Genomic DNA, 14,734 nt, shown 5'->3' on the forward strand with positions numbered 1-14,734 from the left:
CCTCTTGGAAAGAATCTTTAGCCAAACAGGACTGAGGATCTCAGCAGAAAAGACCAAATTCATGACGAACATCAAAGATGGACCAAAATTCCTGGAAACAGAGATAGGACGAATAGAAAGTGTCAAGAAGTTCAAGTGCCTAGGTGAGACCATACAGGAGAATGGACTAGGAAAAGCTGCAGTGGAAGATTGGATCTCAAAACTGGAGAGAGCGTACGGCTTGACAAAAACATATACAATAAGAAGTGCTTATCCTGGAATTCTAAATTAAAACATTACAACACCGTGGTCAAAACAGAATACCTGTCCGTGAACTACAAGCTAATGAAGCTAGAGGTCCTGGAAAGAAGAATCCTCAGAAAAATTATGGGAACTGTCAAAACTGAAAGCAGATGGAAACTTCGGAGCAACAAAGAAGTTTACTAGAAGGTGGAAAGAATCTCAGAGACCATGAAGAAAAGGAGACTGGCGTTTCTCGTGCATCTGTACAGAATGGACGCAAACACATTTACCAAACAGATATTTGATTACTTCTCAAAAAAAGGGAACACTGCAGCATGGATTAAGGAAACGAAGAAGGATATGTAAAGATTAAGTATCTCGGAAGTCCAGCTGTTAGAAAGGAATACGTTTAGGAACACAGTGGAGAATTTGGAAGGTGTTCAAGCCGCAGGAAGAACTAAGAAGTCCGGAAGAGCCTGGACAGATGAACAACGGAAGCAGGCCAGTGAACGCATGAATGAGAATTGGACGCAGAGAAAACTCCGCACGATGAGAAAGAAATGAAGTTGTAGCGTGATCCTTAGTGGTCCATTCGCTTGTAAAAAATAATAATAATATCACACTTTTTCGACTGCTTGCTAGTCTAGCTCTTAACCAGTGAAAAAACAAACAGCATATTCTTCTTCTTCTTCTTCTTCTTCTTCTTCTTCTTCTTCTTCTTCTTCTTCTTCTTCTTCTTCTTCTTCTACCGCTTCAGAGTTGTCAACTGTAAAATGAATTTAGCAAAGACTCGCTAGAGGGCAGACATGATAGCAATTGTACTCAAACCAATAAAAATAAATTACAGCAGAATAAAATACTATGTGTGAATTATTATCTAGAAAGATGAAGGCCATAGGTGGTTGTATTCTCGTGTATAGACTGTCGGGTATCAAAATAAATTACAATTATAAATATATTAAATAAATAATTTGATGGTAGACGAAAAAACCGGGAGATCTAGAAAAGCTGAAAGGGGGTTGGGGGAATGGTCTCAAAAACGGACGGTCCCCGGTAAAATGGTAACTCTAGTCTTAGGAAAACCGTTGACGAAAGAATTAATAAAGCGTAAAGAATTTTTGTCTCATGACATAATAGCAGTTTGTACGTTTAAAACAACACGTACGCATTGTTAAATTGCACAGACCTAAGTGATTTACGTGCTGTAAATATTAGAGATCTTAAGGCGACCATAAACCAATCTACTTGGATTACACGCGTACGAGAGAGCAAGAATTATGGCTTCAATTAAGGTCCACTGTTAGTGAGTCTTGGGGAACTGACCAATGACTGGCTGAATATGGGTCACGATGATTGTCGGAAAAGAAAGCACATTTTTCTAACAATAAGAAAATTTATTTGAACGGTCAGTCAGCGTTAAAACCGTAGGTGAGAACAACGGAAATATTAAAATAAATATTTAATTATCATCTTAATGCGATCATTACTAGCGTATGATAGGAATCTTGAGCTTAACAAGTCATTTAATGAATCCGATAGTTTTTAAAACAATTTGTCGTTGAGCTAAGTGGGCGGGACATGTACTAACTTCCTTTCTTTCCTTCTTTCTTAATCCATTTATAGTCCAGGGTTGGTTTCTCCCTCGGACTCAGTGAGGCACCTCTCCAGTGTCCTGGAGCGTGAGACTTTGGGTCGGAGGATACAAATGGGCAGGAGGATCAGTACCTCGCCCAGGCTGCCTCACCTACTATACTGAACAGGGGCTTTGCGGGGGGGATGGGAAGATTGGAAGGGATAGACAAGGAAGAATGGAGGAACCGGCCGTGGCCTTAAGTTAGGTACCATCCCAGCATTTTGCCTGGAGGAGAAGTGGGAAACCACGGAAACCACTTGACCGCGGCAGGGGATATCGCAGATGTATCTTATCGCCCCCATCGAGAAGAAGTAGGCTACTTCGAGGACAGTTGATAGTTAATAAAAGGAAATCATCTTCTTCTTCTTCTTCTTCTTCTTCTTCTTCTTCTTCTTCTTCTTCTTCTTCTTCTTCTTCTTCTTCTTCTTCTTCTTCCTCTTCATGTTAGTGTTGGCAGGCTGGAGCAGGGCCCGCCTTTGCTCGGTCTTGGCCATTGATTGGACGAATGCTGCAGATTCCCGTGTCCTTGTTAATACTGTCCTGCCATCGTTGTTTGAGTCTGTTGTGTTGCCGTGTTAATATTTAGGAATTATCGTTCCAAAAGCCCGGACTGAATTCCAAACTTCTAAGCAGTGTTCATTTCGAGTGATGGCATGTGTCTTAATTATTACTGTGTGTGTGTGTGTGTGGGTGCAATTACGGCTGCCTAGTAAACTACTACTTCTTCTTCTTCTTCTTCTTCTTCTTCTTCTTCTTCTTCTTCTTCTTCTAATTTATCCGTTTACCCTCCAGGGTCGGTTTTTCCCTCGGACTCACCGAGGATCCCACCTCTATCGCTTCATCAGACTCTGGTTCAGGGATACAACTGGGGAGGATGACCAGTGCCTCGCCCAGGCGGCCTCACCTGCTATGCTGAACAGGAGCCTTGGTGGAGAATGGGGAGATTGGAAGGTATAGACAAGGAAGAGGGAAGGAAGTGGCCGTGGCCTTAACTTAGGTACCATCCCTGCATTTGTCTGGAGGAGAAGTGGGAAACCACGGAAAAGCACTTCCAGAATGACTGAGGTGGAAATCGAACCTGCCTCTACTCAGTTGATCTCCCGAGGTTGAGTGGACCCCGTTCCAGCCCTCATACCACTTTTCAAATTTCGTGGCAGAGCCAGGAATCGAACCCGGGCCTCCGGGGGTGGCAGGTAATCACACTAACCACTACACCACACAGTAAACAATTTGTGTTTATTACCTGTAGGAAACAAGGACAATTCTGTGGGAGTCGAACGAAGAAACGTTTGCTTTCGCGCGGACCGTTAAAATTATCAGTGTCTCCACTTATCATACCACTTCCCCTCCCTTTCCCGAAGTACGCCAAGTTCGTCATTTTGAATCGCACGCGCTGAAATAACGAAGTAACTTCATTTTCTCCGCCAATCCAATTTCACATCGTTCCTTATATAACACGAAAAGCATGGCTGATATTTTTGTCGGTATAATTGAGAGACACTCTGTGTAGACATCTGTGGCCCTAGGTCCGTGGAGTAGGACGGGCACGGGAATGGAGTTCCACGAGAGGAAAGCCCATCTCCAAAGTGTCGTTGCTAAGCGACTCCCTCGCGGTATGGACTTTAGCTCCACCTTGCTGCACCCGTTGTCTTTAAAGGTGTCGTTTCTGGCGCAACAAAACTGACTCAAAACAGCACGAATCTGGTATTAAACATGCCTCTGTAGACTACCTGGTCGACTGTTTTCAGATTCTGTGCAGGGCCCAATATTCCCTGACAGGACACGTAACACCTCTTGGAGAAGTCCTCCGTGATTCTCGTTTGTGGTGACGGTTGTTGGGCTCTATGGTGTCCACTTTCGTTGATATGAGACTGGTCTTGTTCTGTTATCTCCGTCCTCGTGCTGTTCTGTTCTGTAACGCGAAGCAAACTGACGCCTCACTCCGCAGGTTCCACGATAAACACCTTCTACTCTGGTGTGAGAAGTGAGTGAGAGAGTGGGCTATACCAAGCATTTGGTAAATTTGAGTTACTGGCACCCTGGCGCAGTATATCCAACACATGCCTCTTTAAAGGAATTGCTCGCCTCACGTTTATACTGCGAGACACTGACCTATGCCAAGCAGACAGAAGCATTCATGTTGTACTCTGCCTGCCGGCTACACAAGCTGGCCAATAGCTATCCCTGTTCACAAGCACGTGTTAGTTGTGTACAACGTGACACACGGTAATAGCGGGTAGTTGTAAACAAATAAAAAAAGATTATAAGTTGAAAAGAAGAAGGGCTTAATTGTGTAGACATTTAGGATTACAGGATATCAGTGATAAAACGAATACGGTGGTTCCTGCAATGCAGCACCGTGTTGGATGTTGGCCTACGTGCAGAGTGCAATCAGCGGCAGCTAAAGTGAGCTGGTCTAAATACCATGAACTTACATAAAGTGTATATACATATATATTCTGAGTTCTATATAACTGGTGACTATAATGCTCAAAATGTTTTTTATTTGAACTGATAAGTCGAATGGTTCATGTTTGTGGATTACTGTAGTTACGTCCTAGTTCGTGAACTCCGCATGTGGCCTGAGTGGCCTAGTAACTGGTCCTGAGAGTCGGGATACCAGTTGCTATGGAATGGGAGTGGGCATCTCTACATATTCTGAGTCATGGCCCTCCTTGTGCTCAGGCGGCTAGGGCTACACAATTCACCGGTGGTCCATGACCCGTTAGAGGAGAGATCCTCACTTGGACTATGTGCAAGTAGGGTAGCATCGTGCTTCATGAATTTACCGAGCTCAGAACATTTTAAGCAAGCCTCGGATCCATGGGAGTAACGGAGTCCCACTCCCATTTGACAGGCGAGGGACTCCTTGGAAACAACTTGGGGAACGAAATGGAATTCGATGGGGAGCTATCAATATTAATGGGGCTTGTACCGGGCGGTACACCTCCACGCAGCGAATTCAAATATTGCGCCAGTTGAAACTTCTCTACAGAAGAAAGCCTGAACTTTAACAAACTGTATTAACTCAACGGTTTCTCGGAAGATGTCACTACTGTAAATTTGGTAATTTTGAAGTGTTCTGAACTGTGTCTATTTTGATTTGTGTTTGTTTGCTCCGTATCAAGAAGTTTGAACATTATCTAACAGATGTCGCTACCCAAAACTATGGTAACACACTCTGGTGCAATGGAATGAACTTTCTTGAAGAAATATTGTATTCCTAAGTTTTATTTTTACTAAATGTTGTTCTGTGGTTTGTGGGTTGGCAATATAAATCCTTTCTTTCCGCCCGTTTTGAATGTAACCAATCATGAATTTACGTAATTAATTTTCCACCAATAAGGTGTTTCTTCCTCATCTTGTGTATTAGTTTTTGCTGTTGGCCAATAAAAGTTTGTGGGCGGGTTGTTATCATTCATGAAAGGTCTCGAATGTTCCACGAGGGTATATAAATTGCTGATTTTCTTGTCTCGGTGCCACTTCAGTAACATCTCTCTTAGTGTGTGGATATGTTGCAGGGGGCGGGAAGCGCCTCTTTCTTCAAGCAGCAGTTCATCTACAAGGTAATGGCCTGTTAGAGTAGATGGAGAACGCCCATCCCCTAGTTCCGGATTCCGAAATTATGGGAGAGAGCACTCTTTTATTGCAATTTGTTCAATTTTGATACATGCCTAACATTTTACATTTTCCTCTTACATTTGTTTAACTATACTAAATAAAATTTGTTTTGTCCTAGACGTTAGCATTGCTATATTGTCTAGGACAACATGTATCCTACCTTAGTATATTTATACACTTCAATTAACGAAACATGATCATTATCAAACAATATAACTGCTCACCTCGCGGCAAACTAACAAAAAGCACAGACTTCTACTTCACAGCAGAAATAAATTAAATAAGTGTGGATACCCACTTTCCAGCAGATACTACATATTATGTGAAACCTTTTCAGGCAAGTCACAAAAGCGCCTTCATAGGCATTTAAATAACCTTTTCAGGTATATCAGTCTATTCCAATGCTTGCTTAAATGCCACCATGTATCTTACCATTACTATATTTGACGCAAGTGCTTGTTTAACAGTAACAATACTTGCAGTTAGTGCTGATATCTTTTCGTTTCCTTCTGCCACATACTTCTTGAAATCTTATTAACTCATACATATCTGCTATTTCCGAGATCTCTTGTTGTACAGTCATCCTCATGCTCATGTATATTACATTTACTATCATTTACTAATACTGTTATTACTTTCTGTTATTACTAATCTCATTTTACTTTCTTTCTTCCACATGTTTCTTAGAATACAGAAAAATTTAGCTAGTTTTCCTGGGGTGATCCATTCTTTATTTAACAATTTGGTTATTGTATAAAATTCTTTCTCTCTTTCTACTTTTAATTTATAATCTTCTCCAAGGTATTTAGTTCTCAGTGCCTCCGTTCCCTTACATGTTCTCAGTAAATGGGCTTCTCCCATTATGTCGTCACAAAATAAACAATGATTTACGTTATGGTTCTCTCTTATTCCCTTATTTTTGTATAAACCCAAAAGCCACCACAACACACCTCTTAGTTCCCTGTTTGTGATTCTTTTTTTTCTTATTGACATGTTTTGGATAATTCCACAAAATTCTACTAGTGTTCTTTTAGTTTCACATTCTGCCCTAATCGTCTGTCTCTCTATGTCCTTTACTCTAATCGTTAATATTTTAATGATGCTGTTTTCCTTACCGTTCATCTCCTTATCCCAATATAGCCCCATTCCTATTTTGTCTAGCATACTTTTTACTTCCGATAACCAATAATCCTCATCCAAGTGTCTCATCTGGTGCTGGTAAGCTAGGTTTAATATTTCCCTCCCCTCTCCTCTTTTTAATCTTAACCAATATTTTACTATTTTCTTACTTATGTCTGCTTGGATGCTGATATCTCCACTATTTGCTGAACATTCTGGTAGACCCATTATTATTTTACAGAATTTGTTACTTATGACATCTAGTTCTTTTTTATCAACTTCTATACCCCATATTTCAACCCCATACAGTGCTTTTGATACCACAAGAGCATTAAAAACATTTTTATGTAGCTTGTATTCTAAATTAGGCATCTTCTTTTCTAAGGCCTTTATACTTGATAGGGCGGCCAAACCTTTTATTTTTGCATGGCGTATCTGTTCCTTCCACAGCCCATTCTTTGTTAATATCATTCCTAAATATTCTAATTTATTTACAACTTCTAATTCAACACCATCTAACCACCATCGCCTTTCATTTCTTTTTAATTTATTTCCTCTTTTACAAACCATTACTTTTGTTTTCTTGGTATTTATTTTCAAACTCCATGTATTACAGTATTCCACCATTTTTTTGAGGTTACTTCGCATACCTACTGTTGTTAGTGAGAGCAGCAGGATGTCGTCTGCGAAGACTAGGCCGGGGATCTCTTTATTGTATAAGCAAGGGCTAGTCCTATCCTCCTTCCCTAGGCATTCTATTACATCATTAATAAAAAGCAAAAACAGTATTGGTGATAGTTTACATCCCTGCTTAAGTCCAATGTTCGAGTGGATCTTGCCTATCATTAAATCTTCTTTGACTGTAATTGAACATATCACTTCGGCATGTAATTCTTCTATGGCTTTAATCATTTTCATTGACATTCCTATTCCAGCCAGCTTCACAACGACCGCCCGTCTGCTAACTGAATCAAAAGCTTTTTGTAGGTCTATTGCTGCAATGTATAGTCTACCACCTTTCTTTCTTATGTACTTGTCCATTAATGTTTTGATTATAAATACATTGTCTGTAGTTCTCATTCTTTTCCTGAATCCTGATTGGTATACCGATTTCATAATTCCATTTCATAATTCTTTTAGCTAAAATCCCAGTGTAGATCTTACTTAGTGAGTCCAACAATGTAATCCCTCTATAGTTGTTTGCATTCGATCTTCATTACATCTAGTACCTCGTCTGTGGTTATTATATCGTCTAGTATAGGCAGCGTAAACTCCATATGTCTCAGTATACCAATTTCGTTTCTGTTCTCTTCCCATGTGTCATTACCCCCTAATAACCCCTTAAAATACGTTAACCATTCCTCATTGGATATTTTTACTTGATCATAGCTTTTATAACCTTTGCATATTGTGCTAATTTTGTTCCATACTTTCTTTGTTTCATTTTCTTTACAGTATTTAAGTAATATTTTTTACTCTTTGTCCTGCCATTTTCTTTTCCTGTCGCTTATTAAATCTTTGTATTCCTTCCTCTGGTTGCAAAAATCTACTCGTAAGACCTGAGATCCCTCATTTCTATACCTTTTTAAAGCCTTGATCACTTGATTTTTCTTCTCTTTACACTCCTCCGTATACCATACATTTCTTTTATATTGTCTACTCTTACTCACAACCATTTTTTTACCAGCTACTTCTATTGATCTTTCAAGCATTCTTATTGCTTCATCTAGGTTATTATCCTCTATCATATACTTCATGCCTATTCTCAGAATTTCAAAGGTTTTACCGCTATAGTAATCTCTAAATTGTTCTCTCTTTTCCTCACTCCACCTGTATCTTACTAATTTTCTCTGTTCATAGTTAAAGAATTGTTTGTCTACTTTATTATCTTCCTCTCTCAGTAGCAGAATAACAACTGGGAAATGATGAGACGCTGTCCAATTTTTTACCTAGATTTCTTTAATAAGAGTTAAAGCCTCTCTAGATGCCAACACTAGGTCTATAACACTTCCTCCTGACTCTACTATATATGTTAGGTTGCCTGATTCATCTCCCGGTAATGGCCTGTTAACATCTTCATTTCGTGCTAGCTCAGCAGTTTAACTCTCGGGGAGGGTTCGAAACCTTTAGTATGTAACCTACCTTTTTTTAATGTAAATTCTTTTCTGTCTATCTATAAATTACAAATCTGTAAAGCGGGGATAGAGAGTGCTTCACCCTCTCGAACTCCCATTTATTTTTGAAAAAGGAGGTGACTACGTTTTCATAACCGTTCTTCTCTTCCTTAATATAGTAAGTTTTCTCATACGTGTCACCTCCCTAGATTGGGATTAGCCCCTGTATTATCGGCCTAGCGCCACATAGGTTTTTGACACAAACGTTGTGTAGGAGTGCAAGTTACGCCTCCATTCTATTTTGCATTATGGGCCACTAACTTAACTTGATGTTTGTTTTCCTCATGTAAAGGCCCTGTAGGTTGGGTATCTAATACCCCTGTTTCTTGGTGTGCCTTGAGGGCAGTCTGAAGTGAAAGTTTGTTGTAGCCTTCGATAGGCTTGTAAAATTGAGAGCGGGTCTGCTCTTTTTCTTAACATTGTAATTAGGAGCAAGTGCTCCTCGTACTTAGGGGTTTTCTGCCCTTTAGCAATTGTGGTGGTGAGCTGAGAGCTCAGAAATTAATCTTGGGGCTCGAAGCCCAAATCTTGTAACGAATTGTAATTCCTTAACTTGTTTTCCTGCTACTTGTTACCTGTTACTCTGTTGTTGTTATCTGTTGATTTTGAAAAGAAAATATAACCGTTGTTAAAGTTTTAAATTAACTTTAATTTTGTAGTTGAGACCTATTCCCGCCCGCACCTTCTTTCACCTCTAACTACCACGGATAACTCTGTAACAGGGCTTATGGAAGAAAGAAAGTAGAACTGGCTGAGTCAGCAAAGAGGGTGCATCTGGATGTGCTGGGAATAAGTGATTTTCGGGTAAGGGGAGATAACGAGGAAGAGATAGGAGATTATAAAGTGTACTTGACGGGTGTTAGAAAGGGAAGGGCAGAGTCTGGGGTAGGGCTCTTTATCAGGAATACCACTGCACGCAACAAAGTTTCTGTTAGGCACATACATTAGCGAATGATGTGGGTAGATTTAGGACTAGAATTGAGTCCGTGTATTAACCATATGAGGGTGCAGATGAGGATGAAGTTGACAAGTTTTATGAAGCATTGAGTGACATCGTGGTCAGGGTCAACAGCAAGGATAGAATAGTGCTAATGGGCGATTTCAATGCGAGAGTTGGGAATAGAAAGCGTGTTTAGTAAATGTGGGGAAGATATGGAAGCTAATGGGAATGGGAAGCGTTTACTGGACTTCTGTGCTAGTATGGGTTTAGCTGTTACGAATACATTCTTCAAGCATAAGGCTATTCACCGCTACACATTGGAGACTAGGGGTACCAGATCCATAATGGACTATATCTTAACAGACTTCGAATTCAGGAAATCTGTTAGGAATATACGAGTTTTCCGCGGATTTTTTGATGATACACACCACTATCTGATCTGTAGTGAACAAGTATCTCTAGGCCTAGGGTAGAGAAAGTGAAATCTGTCTGCAAACGAATAAGGGTAGAAAATCTCCAGGACGAGGAAATTAGACAGAAGTACATGGATATGATTAGTGATAAGTTTCAAACAGTAGACAGTAAGCAGGTTCAGGATATAGAAAGTGAATGGGTGGCATACAGGGATGCTGTAGCAGAAACAGCAAGGGAATGCCTAGGAACAACTGTGTGTAAAGATGGGAAAAGGCGAACATCTTGGTGGAATGATGAAGCGAGAGGAGCTTGTAAACGTAAAAAGAAGGCTTATCAGAAATGGCTCCAAACAAGGGGCGAGGCAGACAGGGATTTGTACGTAAATAAAGAAACAGAGCGAAACAAATAGTTGTTGAATCCAAAAAGAAGTCATGGGAAGATTTTGGTAACAACCTAGAAAGGCTAGGTCAAGCAGGAGTGAAACCTTTCTGGACAGTAATAAAGAATCTTAGGAAGGGAGGGAAAAAGGAAATGAACGGTGTTTTGAGTAATTCAGGTGAACTCATAATAGATCCCAGGGAATCACTGGAGAGGTGGAGGGAATATTTTGAACATCTTCTGAATGTTAAAGGAAATCATCCTGGTGGTGTTGCGAACAGCCAAGCTCATGGGGAGAAGGAAAATGATGTGGGTGAAATTATGCTTGAGGAAGTGGAAAGGATGGTAAATAAACTCCATTGTCATAAGGCAGCAGGAATAGATGAAGGCAGGGATGAAATGGCCTTATAGAGTAGTAAAATTAGCATGGAGTATTGGTAAGGTACCTTCAGATTGGACAAAAGCAGTAATTGCTCCTATCTATAAGCAAGGGAACAGGAAGGATTGCAACAACTATCGAGGTATCTCATTGATTAGTATACCAGGCAAAGTATTCACTGGCATCTTGGAAGGGAGGGTGCAATCAGTCGTTGAGAGGAAGTTGGATGAAAACCAGTGTGGTTTCAGACAATTGGGCTTCAGTGAGAATCGATGGTAGAATGAGTTCTTGGTTCAGGGTACTTACAGGGTTTAGACAAGGCTGTAATCTTTCACCTTTGCTGTTCGTAGTTTACATCGATCATCTGCTGAAAGGTATAAAATGGCAGGGAGGGATTCAGTTAGGTGGAAATGTAGTAAGCAGTGTGGCCTATGCTGACGACTTGGTCTTAATGGCAGATTGTGCCGAAAGCCTGCAGTGTAATACCTTGGAACTTGAAGAAAATAAGTGCAATGAGTATGGTATGAATATTAGCTTCTCGAAGACTAAAATGATGTCAGTAGGTAAGAAATTCAACAGAATTGAATGTCAGATTGGCGATACAAAGCTAGAACAGGTCGATAATTTCAAGTATTTAGGTTGTGTGTTCTGCCAGGATGGTAATATAGTAAGTGAGATTGAATCAAGGTGTCGTAAAGCTAATGCAGTGAGCTCGCAGTTGCGATCCACAGTATTCTGTAAGAAGGAAGTGAGCTCCCAGACGAAACTATCTTTACATCGGTCTGTTTTCAGACCAGCTTTGCTTTACGGGAGCGAAAGATGGGTGGACTCAGGATATCTTATTCATAAATTAGAAGTAACAGACTTAAAAGTAGCAAGAATGATTGCTGGTACAAACTGGCGGGAACAATGGCAGGAGGGTACTCAGAATGAGGAGATAAAGACTAATTTAGGAATGAACTCGATGGATGAAGCTGTACGCATAAACCGGTTTCGGTGGTGGGGTCATGTGAGGCGAATGGAGGAGGATAGGTTACCTAGGAGTATAATGGACTCTGCTATGGATGGTTAAGAGAAATAGAGGTAGACCATGACGACGATGGTTAGATTCGGTTTCTAACGATTTAAAGATAAGGGGTATAGAACTAAATGGGGCCACAACACCAGTTGCAAATCGAGGATTGTGGCGACGTTTAGTAAATTCACAGAGGTTTGCAGACTGAACGCTGAAAGGCACAACAGTCTATAATGATAATGTATGTATGTATGATAACTCGACAAGCATGCAGTAGCATTTACTCAAAGAAAATCATTCATGACTATTCAAGAAGGCACGTATCTTTCACATAACTTCTTCTTCTTTATCTCTTTACCCTCCAGGATAGGTTTTTCCCAATTCTACCGCCTCAAGGGCAGTGTCCTGGAGCTCCAGACTCTGGATCGGGGGATGAAACTGGGGAGGATGACCAGTACCTCGCCCAGGCGGCGTCACCTGCTATGCTGAACAGGGACCTTGCGTGGGGATGGGAAGTTTGGCAGGGGTAGACAAGGAAGAGGGAAAGAAGCGGCCGTGGCCTTCAGTTAGGTACCATCCCAGCATTTGCCTGGAGGAGAAGTGGGAAATCACGGAATACCACTTCCAGGATGGCTGAGGTGGGAATCGAAACCACCTCTACTCAGTTGACCTCCTGAGGCTGAGTGGACCCCGTTCCAGCCCTCGTACCACTTTTCAAATTTCGTGGCAGAGCCGGGAATCAAACCCGGGCCTCCGGGGGTGGCAGCAAATCACGCTATTCTTAGTTTAATGAAAATGAAAACCTACAACCTGTTTTCTAGTCTTTGACCGGGTCAGGGATGTAATGAATGGATCAGATATAGGCTGTTATTACGATGGGGTCGCCACTCCCAAAATGATTTATATTAATGAGAGACTGTCGGCAGCCCTGACAATGGTTTTCTGTGGTTTCCCATTTTCACACCAGGCAAATGCTGGGGCTGTACCTTAATTAAGGCCACGGTCGCTTCCTTCCCACTCCTAGCCCTTTCCTGTCCCATCGTCGCCGTAAGACGTAAAACAACTAACAAAAAAAAAAATTAATGAGTGATAGATGCTATGAAATGAGAATGGAGAGTGTTGCTGGAATGAAAGAAGACAGGGAAAACCGGAGTACCTGGAGAAAAACCTGTCCCGCCTCCACTTTGTACAGCAGAAATCTCAAATGGAGTGACCGGGATATGAATCTTAGTTTAATAAATCGAATAAATAGTTGAGCTAAATGCTCTCATTGCATGCGTTGAGTTTAAATAGGATCTGCGCCTTGCATTAAGTACTCCTAAATGCTCAGAGGTTGCGCGGGTATTCAGTACTGCAACCTGTGCCATGGACAAGGTTAGGAGATGGAAGGCGAACTCATAACCAGCCGGCGACCTCGTATTAATATGACCGCAAACACGCATACACTGATTCCCCACCGTCGTAATTATTGTATAAATATTACACAGTGAAAAACCGACTTGCGTTGTACAGCGCAGTCAGCCTCTGTTTCAGGAATTAATCTCTCTTGTCATGATGCAGATATCAAAACTTACATTCAGCATATTTTGTGCAATAATTGAGTTTCTGTTTCCATATTCCACTGGAGAACTACTGAAATAATTACTGAAAGTTAATACAGAGGCTTGTCCTCAGATTTTAAGCCATGATGAGGCCACAGTGCTACGTACGACGACTGCATACAAATGTCATGATTGATAAAAATAGACTTCCGGTACCGGGAATCGAACCCGAGCCTCCTGGGTGAAAGCCAGGTATCCTAGCCACTAGACCATACCGGACTACGATCTCAAACTTGTTTCAAATGTTATATTTGCTCCGACTTCTCGTGACCCTGACGTGACTGTTGCACCGAAATAAATGTTGATCTCTCCAAAACTGATAATACCCTCACAAGCAAACGTTCAGGAAGCGAAAACAAAAATGTTGAATTTCTATTTTACAATATGTTCTGAATATCATCATCATCATCTGTTTACCCTCCAGGATCGGCTTTTCCCTCGGACTCAGCGAGGGATCCCACCTCTACCGCCTCAAGGGCAGTGTCCTGGAGCTTCAGACTCTTGGTCGGGGGATACAACTGGGGAGAATGACCAGTACCTCGCCCAGGCAGCCTCACCTGCTATGCTGAACAGGGGCCTTGTTCTGAATATCGACATATACTGTATATTGCCCCGGAGAAATTTGTTGATTTCCGTCATATTTGCCAAGAAATAGGGTACTATAGATGCGATATTGCGGTAGGAAAAGACATAAGGTCCGCCTCTGTGGTGTAGTGGTTGGTGTGATTAGCTGCCATCCCCGGAGGCCAGGGTTCGATTCCCGACTCTGCCACGAAATTTGAAAAAAGTGGTACGAGGGCTGGAACGGGGTCCACTCAGCCTCGGGAGGTCAACTGAGTAGAGGTGGGTTCGATTCCCACCTCAGCCATCCTGGAAGTGGTTTCCCGCGGTTTCCCACTTCTCCTCTAGGCAAATGCCGGGATGGTACCTAACTTAAGGCCACGGCCTCTTCCCTCTTCCTTGTCTATCCCTTCCAATCATCCCATCCCCCCGTAAGGCCCCTGTTCAGTGTAGCAGGTGAGGCCGCCTGGGAGAGGTATTGGTCATCCTTCCCAGTTGTATCCCCCGACCCAATGTCTGACGCTCCAGGACACTGCCCTTGAGGCGGTAGAGGTGGGATCCCTCGCTAAGTGCGAGTGAAGACCAACCCTGGAGGGTAAAGAGATTAGGAAGAAAATGAAATGTCGTATGGCTTTTAGTGCCGGGATATCCCAGGACGGGTTCGGCTCGCCAGGTGC

The 14,734-nt window shown here is 41.8% G+C and overlaps 1 non-coding gene across 1 annotated transcript; it reads right to left on the minus strand.

The window, feature by feature from the left end:
* Window positions 1–13,643: 13,643 nt before the first annotated feature.
* Window positions 13,644–13,715, minus strand: TRNAE-UUC (transfer RNA glutamic acid (anticodon UUC)). Its single transcript has one exon. It is a non-coding gene; the product is annotated as a tRNA-Glu (tRNA).
* Window positions 13,716–14,734: the final 1,019 nt, after the last annotated feature.

Source organism: Anabrus simplex, chromosome 8, assembly GCF_040414725.1.
Source record: "Anabrus simplex isolate iqAnaSimp1 chromosome 8, ASM4041472v1, whole genome shotgun sequence".
NCBI lineage: Eukaryota > Metazoa > Arthropoda > Insecta > Orthoptera > Tettigoniidae > Anabrus > Anabrus simplex.